We start from the raw sequence: 14833 nt of genomic DNA on the forward strand, positions 1-14833 counted from the left end.
TATTTTTTTTCATGTGCATATTTAACTAACTTAGCTAATTCTCCATAAAGTTAGACATTCAGGTATCCTATTCATGGTGGCTGAAGAGAAGCCAGGTGGCACTGACATGAAAATAAGTGTTGGGTTAGTAAAACTGACCAGTGAATGTGAAACAAGACTATCCCCAAATGATGTCTAGTCCAAATGAGCGAGAGGGGCTTTTTACGAGAGTACGAGAAACGTATGTCAGGTATGTGAAGCATAAGGTCAGAGAAGAAGTCCATGTATGCAGAGGACACTGATGCATGTGCTGAAGGGGCAGAGAATGGCTGTAGCCCCTGTTATCTGAATTGCTCCACTGGTGACTGTATTGGAGGAATGGCAGGAGAGGGACAAGGCCTGTTTGTGGCCCCGTTGCCCAAAGCATGCATTCATGTAAGGGGCTGTATGACCTGGTCAGGCAGGGGTGACATTTGTAGGTGTAGCAGTTTTGGTCACCCCAGAAATCTGCATCTTCCTCTTAGTTATTTCAAAACAAATTACATCATATTTCAAGCTCTGTGCATCTGCAGGTGAGCCCATTTAGCCTTGGGATGCTGCACAATATTTATTTCAGTGCAGAATTTGTCCAATGAGGTTTATTTATAAAATATCTATTTCAGACTTAAATTTTAAGATATTACTGCCTTGTTTGCAATAGATATCTATGTCTGAAGCCAGCAGGTAAAAGTGCTTGGTAACTTAGAGTACAGAAGAAAACTATTTATTTCACTGAGTGCAATGATGACTTGCAGTTAGCAAAGAAAAAAAAGCTGTGCCATCCTGCTACTGGGAGCTTCAGAAAAATCAGATACAGACAGAGAAACAGGAGAAAGACAGAGTAGCCAGATCATGGGAACACTGAGGTTCTTGTTCTGAATCAAGTCTGGTTTGTTTCCTTATTCATACCATGCCTGAAACTTGCAAGTTTTCATGAGAACAAAGAAATTAAGTGAACTTAAATACAGCTGGTTATCCCTTTAGGTACCATTGGATACGTTTTAGTGTAATTTATTACTAAAAAGTAAAGGATGTTTCATTTGATAGAAAACAGACAAAAAGAGGGAATTAACATCATAACTGAAAGAAACATGCTCCCTTTCAGCCTTGGTATTGGGCTACTTGCACTCTGGACGTGACTGTTGCAGCGCATGATGTTCCCTGTTCTGAGCATGCCCTGGGCAAAGAGCACAGAAAACCACTGCTTCACGAATGCTGCTTCTGCTGAGCAGAAAGCTGGGTTAGGCTGTTTTGTACTGTCTTGAAGTGAGCTGTCCTACAACTGACCTTTGAGCCTGGAGTTCTGGTGGGAGCTACTGCCTCTGTGACAGAGAACGGGGTATGAAGAGTGGCCAGGTGACTACTGCTGTTTAAACATGTTTTGTCATCATGCTGTACCTGCTTAAGCCGGAAATTGTAGCTGGTTACATAAACCAATTTGAAATCACCTTTCTTTACGGTATTCTTGCTTTCCTGTCCTCTAATCAATCTGTGCAGTCCACGGTAATTTTATTAGTTAGTACCAGTACAGTATGCAGTTTTCTTCTTCCATGAGAAGCAGGCGATGGCACACTTACAAAGACCTTGTCGTTAGTTCATAACAGAGCAGCCATGGGCTTGTGCTTTTAGGACTGGGATTTTTTTTATCCCCCCCTGCCCCCCCCCCCCGCCCCTTCTGTATTACTCCTTCATTGGGGTTGGAGGGAGAGGACACTGTACTGTTCATGCAAAGCTAAGATATAAGGCTGCTTTCTTCTGTTGAGCTCTACAGTGGTAGAAGTGAGCTGATACAGACTAGCTGTAATATTTGAAGTACAGTACAGAGCAGAAATTTTAAATGTGAATGGGTCACTTGGTCACAAAGCCAGGACATCTCCTAGTGGTCTTGTGGCACTAATGCAATGCTTGTGCAGTTACTAAACAGAGGAAACAAGGTGCACTCACAAGAAAAGTTACCCAAATAAGAGGAGCTTAACTATTTTTCAAACTGGAAAGCTCAAGTGGCGCAAAAATCAAGTGAAAAGTTGTTTTATAGTTTTATAGTTTTTTTTTTTTTATAGAAATGTATCCAGAGCTGGCTGACCCAGCTGCTCCAGGAAGTCAGAGCTTCTGGTCCAGTCTGGTTAATTCTGGAAATTTTTTCTTTCTTTTTTTTTTTTAGCTCTCTCCACTCCCCCCCCCCCCCCCCCCGACGCACACTTCATCAATTTCTAATATGCAAACCAAACCATTTCCTTATTTTCATCATTTAATTTGGAACTGGATGGGACTTCTCTCTGTGTCCTCAGAACGATGAGGGCAGAAAGCTCATTTATCAAAGCTCTGCAATGAACAAAGCCAGAGCAGAGCAGCATAGGCATAATTAACAAGGAAAAAATGGAGCTTGTGGCTTGATGTTGATGGATACAGAATGTGCCACAAAGGAAACAAAGCTTAGAGAATGCTTTGAACATAAAACCAGTCTCACGGGATCAACAATCCCATACCAGAGAGTAAATTCAGGATAAGATGGATAAGCTCCACCTATCATGATGACCAACAGCCACACTGCTGCAGCGGTGGAGGATCTAGGTTCTTCCTGGACATGTTTTGGGGTTGTTTGGGGAGGGAGGAGCTGGTTTACTTATTTTCCCTAGGAATGCTCCGGTTGACTTGGGCGTTATTGTTATTGCTAGTTTTGTAATGGCAGAAGTGTGTGCCGCAAAGGGAATTGTCCATAGTGAAATGGCATGTATTTGTCTGAGCTGTCATCAGCTTCTCTCTGTAGAAGACCCCAAAGGCAAGACAGATGTGGTTAGACAGGCTCTGTCTGCATATATGATCACAAACCTACTGTAGCTTGTCATGCAACTGAGCTCACTGTTACAGGCAGCGTGTCTGTCTTCTCACTTGAATGCTCCTTAGGAAAAGTAAAATCAAATTTTGTTTCACTGCTTCTATCAAAAACAGTTCATAAAGGATCCAGGAAAACAAGCTCTTAAAAATGTGTGTCTTCTCCCTGGAAAGTGTTTCTTTTACCGTATTCACATTTTTGTTTTCCTGTTGACTTAGAAGTCTTTAATACTCAACCCCTGCAAAAAGTGTTTATGTATTCCTAACTCTATAATCAAGTGTTGGACTAATCAGTGAAAGAGTTTTAGCACATACAGTGGAAATTATCTTGGATAAGAATAAATAAAACTTAATCTCCCAAATAATAGGACAGAAACATTAACATGCAGAAGAGAGCCAGAAAGCAGGTTGCCAGTCCTGCTTGGTGGCAGTCCTAGCAAGATCAGTGAGGGTTAGTACAAAACCCTCTGAGACTCTTGTATTTTTAAAATTGGTGGCAAGATTTAAAGCAACACAAAGGAAAGGAAATGGATCTCAGTTCTGCATCTATATGAAATACACCTGAATGGGTTAAATATAGGGCTGTTTCTTAAATGTTATGAAAGATGAGGAATTCAATTACTGTACACTGCCACCTTATTGGTGTCTTATTTTATATGGATAACCTGCCTTGGTCAAGTCAGCAAAACATGATTTAATGAACCAGTTCACATCTTTATGGATAAAAATATTTCATTATAGCATAAGCTGTTTGAGGGTTGAAGGGTATGTATAGACAATCAGAAGTGATTGTGTTACTCTCCCTTCATGAGTTACTGCTACTCAGCAGAATTTTTTTTTTTTTTCATTGACTGTGTATATATGCTTTGGCTAGTGTGAAAACAAACCGATATTAATTAATGGCTTCATATTCATAGTATCTTAGGCCAACATATTTAATTCTGCAATTTCAGTGAACTAGAAATGTGCAACTTAAAGCAGTAACATGGTACATCGTGGAACTTTTCCTGCTTCTGAATGCTTATGAAACAGGATAAATTTTCAAGACAAATTACTGGTCATCTGGAAGATAATTTGTTTACAGCATTGGAAAAAAAAAAAAAAATCCACTTTAAATATCCCAAGCATCAAAATGTTTGTGTTACATTTGTTCGTTTATATGTAGGCTTACATATTGCACATGTGGTAGAACTCATCTGTGTTAATACCAAACTTGAATTCTGATTAAGTCACTGAAAGGAACCTATGCAGGGCTTGCTAATCCATTAAAGTTCAGAAATGTTCATGGTGGCCTTAATGATGTAACCGTGCTGTCTTCCTGCTTTTTTTTCTTTAATGCCTTTAGGCTTTTTATCTACTGCAAATATTTGTGAAACATAAGCTTGTTTTTAAAAGTATCTATTCTCAGCTAGCTTGCAATTGTAAATCTGACAGTCTGTTTTCTTTTGCCATGTCTCTTCTTTTCCAATTCCCACCAAGAATTTCTTAAAAATTTCATAATGATTTTCCTAGTGTATATTGATATTTTTTGAGAATCAATGCAAACTGTATGTTTCAGTCCGGTTATGTGACAGTATTCTCTTCCTTTATATGAACCCACACAGTTTTCAACTTCAGCACATTTCCACAACTAATGCTTTGCTTAAATCTGCATTACCCACCCCCCACCCCACCCCCCATTCTAATAGTCCTGTTATGAGGAATATTTGGAAAATCTAAGTCGGGGGCGGGGGAGAGAAAAAATAGGAGATATTGTCTGTCTAGTCACAGCTATGGTGCAAGCTCTGAAATGTGAACTCTTTCATTTTTTTCTTTGCATGCCTCTGACCTGGGAAGATGACTGCCTCTGGGGGAAGGAGATAATTTAATTTCCACTCATGTCAGCTTTCATTTCTCTGCAAAGAGGCAGCAGATATGTTTCAGAGTCTCTGGGATCACGTATTTTGCTTTGGTGATATAGCATCTCTCTGCCATGGCACTTAAGTTAGACCACCAGGTTTCCTTTGCTTCAGACCCTTGGGTAGCCATGAAACCAGACTGTGTAACCTAAAACAAAATATCTTATGCAGTAAACTGCCCAGTAACACACTTAGTTTTTACTTTGATTCTTTCATGAATAAAATAGTATAACAAAAGACCTCAGGAAAGGTGAGGACTAGAGGAAAGGTGAGCAGGGTAGAAAAGAAATGGGAGTCATAGGTTGGGTTTTCTGTTTTGTACCCATGTGCAAAGGAAAGGGCTAAAAATTATTTATCTTAAAGGCTGGTGTTCAATAACTGGAAGCTATTCAGAAGTGTTGTATGCTTAACATGATCCTGAAAGAAATGAGTTAGCTAAAATTCCTTAGGGAAACTATGATAATTTCATTACCATTTAGAGCTGGTTTTTTTGTGGTTTGTTTTTTTTAAAAATCATTAGTTCCTGGAATTGGTAAATCTTGCCAAATTCAAAATACTGCAGTCTTCTCAGATGAATCACTAGATTCCTAGAATGAATTTTAGTCTTTTTCTTTATCTTCATAGCTCCCTCTTCAATAATTTGAAACTGTGCTGTTGGGTCTTCCCTCACTTAATTTTTATTTTTTTTCTAAGTAGGAGGAACTCTGAATTGAGTTTAAGGACTTGAAGCCCCTCCCCAATAACAAACATGCCATTTTCTGCATGAGTATGTGACTTACAGATTGTCCTAGCTCTAAAATATATAAATAAATTGTATGTCTAGAAACACTCCTGTCTCTCCTCAATGAGAGCACTGTTCCTCATCATGCAAGTCACATTTATTTAACTATTGTGTACTCCTATACATGTCGCTGTGACCAAATGGTTCTGAGTATATTAAGAAAACATCGTGCACTTTGGTCAGTAAACAAGATAGTTATCTTTGTGCTAAAGCCCCGAATGAATTCCTTCTTCCAACCACCAAGTTTTGGTTGGGGAGAGGAGAAGGAACCCAGAACAAAAAACCCCAAGTATCAGTCCTGTATTGCCTCCCTGCTTGCCTGACAAGTCTTGCATCCACATGGGAATTAAGCATGTCTTTCGGTGGAAGGCTGTGTTCAGTGTGTGGACATCCAGTTAGTGCTCACCTACTGCCTCGTGGGTGAGGCTGTAATGGTGGAGGTGGGCTTGACATGTGTAAAATGTTGGGTGTGGCCATATGTTTGGCGTGTTGCAAAGTGAGCTCAGGGTGGAGATAGAAGTGAAGATATATCCGTGGTCTTCCAGAATAGCTTGGAAATGTCTGGCTTGCATTTTCCTCCAACGTAAAACCTCCTGTTGGCTCACATGAAATATGGTCAGTTTTTGACTCCAAAGGCAGTTGTCACAAGGCAATAAGCAGTACCTGAATATCAGCACTGACAGATGCAACAGCCCTTTTTTGCTTAGCTTTTTGTCTTAAACCATTTGGTAGACTGTCACTTCTTTGGAAATAAATGGGTTTCTTATCTCTTGTAGTAGGGTCTTTTTAGAATTATTCAAATAAAAGAATAATCTAATCAGTCTTTAATACATAATTCTCTGGTAATTATTTACTCTATTCCTTTCATGAGGCACATTAGGTGTTTGAGTCAGTAAAGCATAGGCACTGTGAGCGGATGTTAATGCAGAAGAACAGTTCTTGCCAGCAAATGAGGGTGTCCTGACTGTAATCTACAGGTACCTTTGGGCCAGTAGGACTCTAATATTAAGGAGTAGTGGAGCACTAGTGAGCATGTTGATGCCATATCATATATCCGATCCTAGAAAATAATGAATTAGGCCATTTGGAACAACAGCTAAACTCTAGTTGTGGAAATAAATGTGAATGCTTCACTGTCTCAACTTTCCATGGCTTCTAACTCTTGAAGGGGTTTTTATTCTTACAGAAAACTCTGTAAGGTGACCAAATTGTCATCAGTGTGCAGCTTTATCCTGGGTGCGGGTTTCAGCCTTCCTGAGTGTGATCTAATCTAATGTAACCTTAATGCTATATTGACAGTAGGAGGCTGGGGTGCACCTGTGGGTTTTTTGTTTTGGTTTGTTTGGTTGTCGTGTCCCATCCTGTCGCTCCCTGCCCAGTAATTTCCTGGGAGTGTCTTGCATGGTACATTTCTTAATAGAATTCAGAAAATACGTATAAAATATCTTATTAAAATGCTGCTGGAGACCTGTAACTGCCCCCAGGCATAATGCAAACATACAGATGTATTAGCAATCAGCCAGGAAGCAATAACTTGCTACGTTTGGAATGCACAAATATGCTGAGATCAGGTGTTCAAAGCGTTGGCTGTTGTGTACCACTCAAATTTCTGGCTGTACCTGAACAAGCTTGCTCTGTGGGATCATGTTTTTGAAGGCTTACTAGTAACAGCAGGACTGGGACTTCTTCTCCATACTCACACCGAAGTTTGTGCTGTAAATCATTGTGGGTGTAGCACTGTTGTGTTATTCGGGACAAAGGAGGATTTTATCAAAAAACTCTTCTTTGTACTGGGGAGAAGCTTCTTTCAAAGCTCTTGTAACTTGTCCTAGCTTTTTTTGGCTTTTGGTTTGAGTTAATGACTTTTACTCCAGCAATGGTAAGCCAGTATCGCTCAGCATTTCTCTTCTACAGGCAGAGGACTCATAAAAGGTGACTTCGGTTTTCTTTGTGCAATGTAGTCAGGTCATAAAATCCTATGAAGTTTTGCTTTTAGAGTTGCCACATAGAGTGATAGGGATATGAATAAGTGTAAGTAGAGTGTTATCTTGGCCTATAGTCCCTCAGAAAGGAAATAACTGATATATATAAATTAATTAGGGCTGACAATACTGAAATTGGTTTCATGATGTTTCTTTGATTATACAATGGTGTAATCAAAAGATCAGATGTTTTAGTAGATCAGAGGAATGTAGGAAGAACATACGAGAGTGGCATTTTGCTTTTGTTAGTGTAATTACTGAGTACTTAATGAAGTTAGGTTTAATCTGTTTTGACTATTGTAACCATGAACAGGAGCTAGACTTGTCTTATAATTAATTTTTTAGTAAGTATAAAGCTGTCAGGCCAATAATTATTTAGGCAAAAACATGTTCTGGCAAAAAAAGACAATGAAATGCTAGATACTGTATTAGAATTGATAGTATGTAGAGCACATCTAGTTTCACTGACATTTCTGGTTGTTTTTTCTTAAAAGCTAGATAGGTACTTTCTAAGCCTAGGAAACAAAGATGGTAATTTTCTTTAAAAATTAGATATCCTTTCATGCAACTATACAATTAAAAGCATGGAAGTTGTAGCAAGAAGAGTTTGAGATAAAATGATCTAGCTTTGCAAAAGTATTAGACATGGGACATTTCTGCTGGTCATTTGATCACCTTACCTTAAATTATTGAGGTCCTAGACCCATTGCACAAAGGTGGAAATTCCCTCTTTCCCTTCTCCCCCACTCCTGCCAAAAAAAGACATCTTGCTGAAATACCACTCGCAGCAGGAGGTCAGAAGTACTCTGTGTGTGTAAATCCTTCATATTCATCTATGTATTGGGAAATGCAAGGCTGGAGCATAACATTTTTCAGTTCTGGCCAAGCACGCACAACACCATTGAAGATTACATATTCAGGTGTGGAATCTGCAATAAAGGGGGAAACAAATGCACAAGTGAAACCACATGAGACTAGGCTGTCTGTGCTCCAAGGCTGGCAGAAACATAACTGTGTCAACCAAGCAAGGTGCCTTTTAAGTAGTGGGCTGCCATCCAGTTAAAGACGTAACCCTGTTCTACATCAATTGAAATGTCATACTTTTATGAGATAGAAAATTGTAAGACAATTCCCAAGTTAATGACAGAAATGCATCAACTGAGAAATGGCATGTTTTAAAAAAAAAAAAAAAAAAAGTTCTTTGAATTCTGCTCAAGTGCACAACATCAGTCCTTTTGACAGCTCAGGTGGTAGAAAGGTGTTTTGGTTTTGCTCTTGTTGACACCAAACACCTTTCTTGCAATCACTGCCATAGGCTCATGGATTGGGCACATTACAGGCAAATAACTTGGACGGCTCCACTACTAGGTGGAGGAAATGGTATATGTTCTGGAGGAGTTGCTAAGGGGCAATGCAGATCCCCCACTAGCGTGGAGTGGAAGGACTGTGGGACTGGATGTGCTCCTGTAAGCAAAGCTCATGGTCATCCTGCTGGCTCTGCAGACATGTTGGTTGGTGAGTGGTACCCTAGACAGCCTTGGTTCTGCCCAAGTATTCATCCTCCCATTTTTGTTTAACCATACTACTTTAACCCCCTGGAAAAAGATCCATTTAGAACCTTTTACTTATAATTCCCATACTTGATTTTCTTTAAATATTCTTTCATCTGCTTTACCTCTAAAAGAAAACTATTCAGCTACAGCTCATTAGTGTAGGTACAGCACAACAGTGAATTAATTTTGTAGATGTGTGAGAGTATGTCTACAGTATTAACTGCACAATAATAAAGCAAATGTGTTGTGAAGCTAACTGAAGGGGGTTTTCTTAAATAGACCTGAGTTTTCTCATACAAGAAAAAAAAATATGTAAATATCAGCAATCTGTCCTAGTGTGGTAAGGAACTTCAAGCAGTGTGGAGAAAGATCTCACTAAGACCTTAAAGGGTCATGTCTGATATCAAAGAGCCTTACCAGAGCACATCCTCTTGTGAATTGCTCTCTAGATCTAGCAGTGTTTCTTGATGACTGCCTCTTTCATTCCTGCTTGACAATGATGATTGAAGGACTGCAACTTAACCCAGAAAAGAGGGAATTACCCCCCTTGAGCACAGTAAACTTAAATCACATACTTCATTTATCTTCTCCCTTCCAGCAGTTTTAGGTTGACTTATATTTTGATGAACCCATGAGTATTTTGAGGAAGCACAAAGATAAATTTCAAGTATCTAGAGAAACTACTGCAAGCAAGTATATGTTTGAATGGAAGGTCCTTGAAGGTGATATTTATTTCTATATTATTATAGCTTTATAGCCGTTAGTAAAACAAACAAACAGTGATGCAATGGTGATGTAGAAATAGAAATGTTCAGTCTGCCTCTGTGATTGCCAAGCACAGAAGTGGATAACAGGGAAAGAAGAGAGTAGTGATGGCAATAGATGTTTTCTTAAGAAATGAGGAATTAGGCTATGCAACTTTGATAAGTGTCCTCTTTAATACTAGTATTATATTGTTTTCACCTATGATCTAATTACATGACTTTTAAATAACAAAAAATGCATTCATTCTCAAGGACAGTGGTGGGCATGGACTTTCAGAGCATGGGTATGTGCACGTCTTGACTACACTATTCTCTGGAAACAGGAGAGCAGCAAAAGAAATGGCTATGCAGTGGATCCTGGGCAGACTGGGTAACCACCTCAAATGAGACTCCTTCTTTTTAATGGGAAACATTGCTTGTGCTGTTTTGTACCGTTACTATAAACACAGGAGTCTGCTGAATGGTTTTGTCCATACCTGTTTAAAATTATGGGACATTGGGGGGGGGGGGGGGGTGTTGGGGGGTGTTGGTTTGTTTTGGTTTTGGTTTTAAGTTTCCAGGTTGACTTTTGCTCCAGAGGAATTGTGTCTGAGGCTTTCAATTACTGGAAAATATTGGTTCTTTCCAGTCTCTCCTATAGAACAAGGCAGATGTGATTCTTGCTTGTTTTTTGTCCATTACAAAATAAGGCTCTTGGGACTGGGTTGCTGTGAAGTAGGGATTTTAGGCATGGAGAGAATGAGCTATGTACATTTTTACATACTAATGTGTCAGCTAATATATTCTCTCCATGATTTCCATAAGAAGGGATTTGATAATATCCTGAAGCCTTCTTTCATCATTGTAGAATGATATTTTTTGTTTTCCTCTATGCTTGCAAAATAAGCCTTCTCAGTTATACTTTTATGGTCAACCTTATCAGCAGCAAAGCACACACAAAACCTGATTTTTTTTAACCTATAACTTGAGTGTTGCAGCTGTTTCAGGGTGTTCTGGCCACTCTTTCAAGTACAAAAGACATAGCTGTGAAGTTAAATAAGTTATGTGGGGGATGTACTCAAATATATAGACTGCAACCACCTGTAGCATAGTATATGGCTAATTACCCAGAGATAGAAATTACAAACCATTATAAGTAATAAAAGTCTCGCTTTGCCACAACTCAGACCTCTTTCATTTGACCTTATTTCTCAGATCTGCAGTGCTTGTGCCTTTTGTGTCTCTGTTTAGCCATCAAGATGATAAGAAATACTCGATTTGGGTCATCCAGTTAAGGTGGAAGGGAGCGAGAGCATTATTGCAGGCTTTCTTTTTTCAGCGGGGAAGAAAAATGAAGTAAAGCAGGTGATGTAATGTGGTGTGTGTGCACTACAGAGAGGCCTTTGTTGATAAAAGGTAGCCAATAACCAGTTTCTGAAAAATGTAGTGGAACTGACTTTAAAAAAGATTCACAGGGGCATGCTACAATTTCTTCTCAACGTCACAAGCACAGTTTGTTTATTACTCTGAAATGATGTCAAGACTGTGTAGAAGGGGCGCTCACTTTTCCCCTGTCCCTCCCACAGCTGTCTAGATGGAGTCAAAACCCAAATGGCTTGAGCTTAATGGTAACTTGAAGTCTAAAGAAAGATGTGCCACTATGTTGTCTGGGAACTCCTAAAGAGTCCTGCAGTGCTCAGAGCTAGGAACTGGGTAGCTGTTTTCCACTGACTGCTTCATTCGAATTCCGGAGCTAAGCCTGGGAACCAAATAACCAGTTAAAGCTGTTTTTTATGTCTAACACCTGATACGTATGTCATGCTTTTTCCTCAAGGGTAACGACTGCTTCTTATTTACTGCTTAGGAGTGGATAATTAATTAACAGGGGTGAGAATGTGCACGCTTGACTAGACACTCAAAAACTCACATAAGTGATTCCTGGGTTTGAATAACATTTTTTTGTGTGTCATAAAACAGCCTTGAACTGGAAAAGTTCTATTGTCAAAAGTATGTGCTAAAAGTTTTATGTGTATGCTGTAATTTATTTTTATTACAAATAGTGCTTCTCTTAATCTGTTAAGAAGGATATTGAATCTCTACCAGTATAATAGAATAAAATCTTTGCGATAGTTATTGGTGGTGCTTTATTGCACAGTATTGGTGTTTTTTCACAAGCTGCCTTAGTAACTAGTTTGGGTGCATGGAGGTAGATACATGAATAGATTTTAAGTGTCTTTAGTTTAACTAACTCTTGTAAGAAGATCTTGGTGAAGCATATGACTATTTAGCCAAGTGGACAGGGCCATCAGTTTGCAAGGTGATGTTCCCTTTGTACTTACAAGAGGTTAAAGATGGCTATATTTAAATGTGTGTACTAGAACATTTATTGTTTACCAGCAGAATTGTTGTCTTAATTTATATGTTCAATACATTATGACTGAACAACTTCTTATTTTATTTGGTAGAATGTTTTGGTGATGTTTAACTTGAAAGCTACAGTATAGGAAATCAATGGAGGGTCTTTCTGTGGGTGCAAGGCTCCTTATTCAGAGCATATTCACAAGCTACTGATAATTGCTAATTAATATCCAAGACTCAGGAAGTCATGAGTGCCTGAAGACTAGAGTTCCACCAGAATGCTGTGAATGTTGGTTTTAGTTAATTAAGCGTAGTAAAATGTTGGTTTTAAACCTCATTGTTCTTGCATGATCGTGTTTCATTGTTGCACTCCCCAAACATTCTCCAGAGAGCTATATACTGCGAGCTTGTCTGTGACAGTTCTCTGGCTGTGTGTTTCCAAACAGGCTGCTTGAGCATGCATAAAAAGGCTGGGGCGAGCTTTCAGGGCAGTAGGTCAACCACTGTCAGTCATGGACTTCTGATGCGAGAGTGCTCTCTGGGTTTGGCGGTTCATGTGTCGGGTTCCAAAAGGATCCGTCGCAGATGTTGCAATGGTGTTTATGACATAATATTTCTTCCCAACACAGTCAGATCACTGAAAGTGGCCATCAGTAAGTGTATGCGTGGGGAACACTTGCATGTGTGATTTCATGAGGGAGGCAAGTCAACCATCACATGCTGGAGGAACTTGGCCAAGTAATATACATAAAACTGGACTATGTCTCAGTGCTATCCCAAGAGGACCTGCATGCAGATGTTAGTGGGGCATTTGCAAAATGAAATCCTATCGAAGAGAACTAAATCAAAGCTGGACTGCTGAGACATGAAGCTCAAGTTCTTTGTGGCACGGTTTCCTCAAGCAGTTTTTATAAACACTTCCTAAACATTTTATGAGCTATGAAAACAGTTGGGGAAACTGTGGAGCCACAGAAAGGTCACATGCTAAGTACGTTGCTGGAAAATGTTCAGTAAAGTTTGAGAACCAGGAATTCACTGACAATGTTATGGACCTCTGACAAACCTTTCTCCATTGCCTTCCGCTTAACTATTTTTATTAAGACTTATCGATTAGTATTTATTTCTTTAACGAAAATGCTCCACTCGCTAGGCACTTACCTTAATTTCATGTTCTTTTAATTTGACACCATAAATTGTCCTGAATGAGAAGGTGAAAATTGATAGGTTTCTGCCTGTGCCAATATATGGTCTAGATTATGGAAGTATGGTTTATTAATAAATAAATAAATTTCTTTTAAAAAGTGCTATTTTCTGTATTTGATTTATGTTTGCAATTTCCGTAAATGCCAACAGCTTATATTATGGTCTCCCACTCTTTAAGTTACTGGAGTTTCTGCTGACTTCCTTTGGGTTGCCGGTGAATATCCTTTGATGTGACTGTACAGAATTTACTCAGTGTGCCAAAGCCTTCTCTGTGCTCAACTTTTGCTAGTTTTCTCTGCTGAACTGGTGTCTTCTAGGCATCTCGCTGATGGTCTGCCCGTATTGGACACGTCCATTTCATTGAACCATGAACAAAGCCATACTAATGTATCTGAGAAGACTGCAACGCTTGGAGGCTTCCAGCCTGCTCTCTTTCTGCAGTGTTGTCTGTACAGGGAACCTTGGCAAACCAAGCCAGCTCACCCAAAGCGTAAACCGAATTCGGTGTTATTTCACATGGTGCATTTTATTTTAATAAAGAATAAGCTAAAAGCATCCAAAGCTAAGTACTAAACTGAGACAACAGACAATGTGCTCATCCACCCTGTTTTCTTGAAGATAAGTCTTTGAAATGGTGGTAAGTAAACTAAGTGATAAATCATCACATGTTGGCGGTTTCAGGAGCAGCGGCTGTTCATTGTACTTTAGGAATGCTTTATATTCACGAACAAAGTTTATACCGTGAAGCTTGTGCGGTTAGCCATCACTTTCTCCTCTAGTTTTTGGCCTTACTGCAGAAGCAGTAACGTTAGCTGTGGCCTTTCTTCACCTATAAAAGAAGGGTAAAGCTGGAGGGAGGGTGAGTAACTGTCTTTTGGAGTGATGTCAGGGGAGATTTAATCATCTTCAGATCCCCACATAGCTTGGTGACTGCTATGTCAGCCTGTTAGTAATTAGGACAGACCCCGCTTGCAATGCAGGATAGCTTTGGAGTGCCTGCTCCCCACCCCTGAGAAGAGCCAGCGTGGGGCCTGACTGATGCACAGCTACTCTCCTGGATCTTTCTCTGAAGTTCAGATCACAATAAATGAAGTATTTGGGGGGGGGGGGGGGGGGGGGGGAAGAGCCCACCCCGTAACATCTCTGTGAGGCAAAAATGCTGTCAAAGAACTATGTGCAGCTATTCAGGAAGTCATATATTTTAGACAACTTGGTCTCAGGATTAAGCTCAAACAATACTGAAGTTTTCAATAAGCAACTTCTGAAAGAGCCATGTCACCCTGAGCAGAAAGGTGACTATACAACAAAGACAAACTGGGTAGAGAGACTCAATTCCCTTTAATGCATAAAACCTATCTTTTCCTTTGATTATTCTCAAACGTGCATATGTGTGAGAAAGCAGAAGGAATATTTGGTCAATATGTTCATAGTTGCCTTGTTCCCTGTATGCTTCCTTTGTTCATTT

Source organism: Aquila chrysaetos, chromosome 1 (genome assembly GCF_900496995.4).
Source record: "Aquila chrysaetos chrysaetos chromosome 1, bAquChr1.4, whole genome shotgun sequence".
Lineage (NCBI taxonomy): Eukaryota > Metazoa > Chordata > Aves > Accipitriformes > Accipitridae > Aquila > Aquila chrysaetos.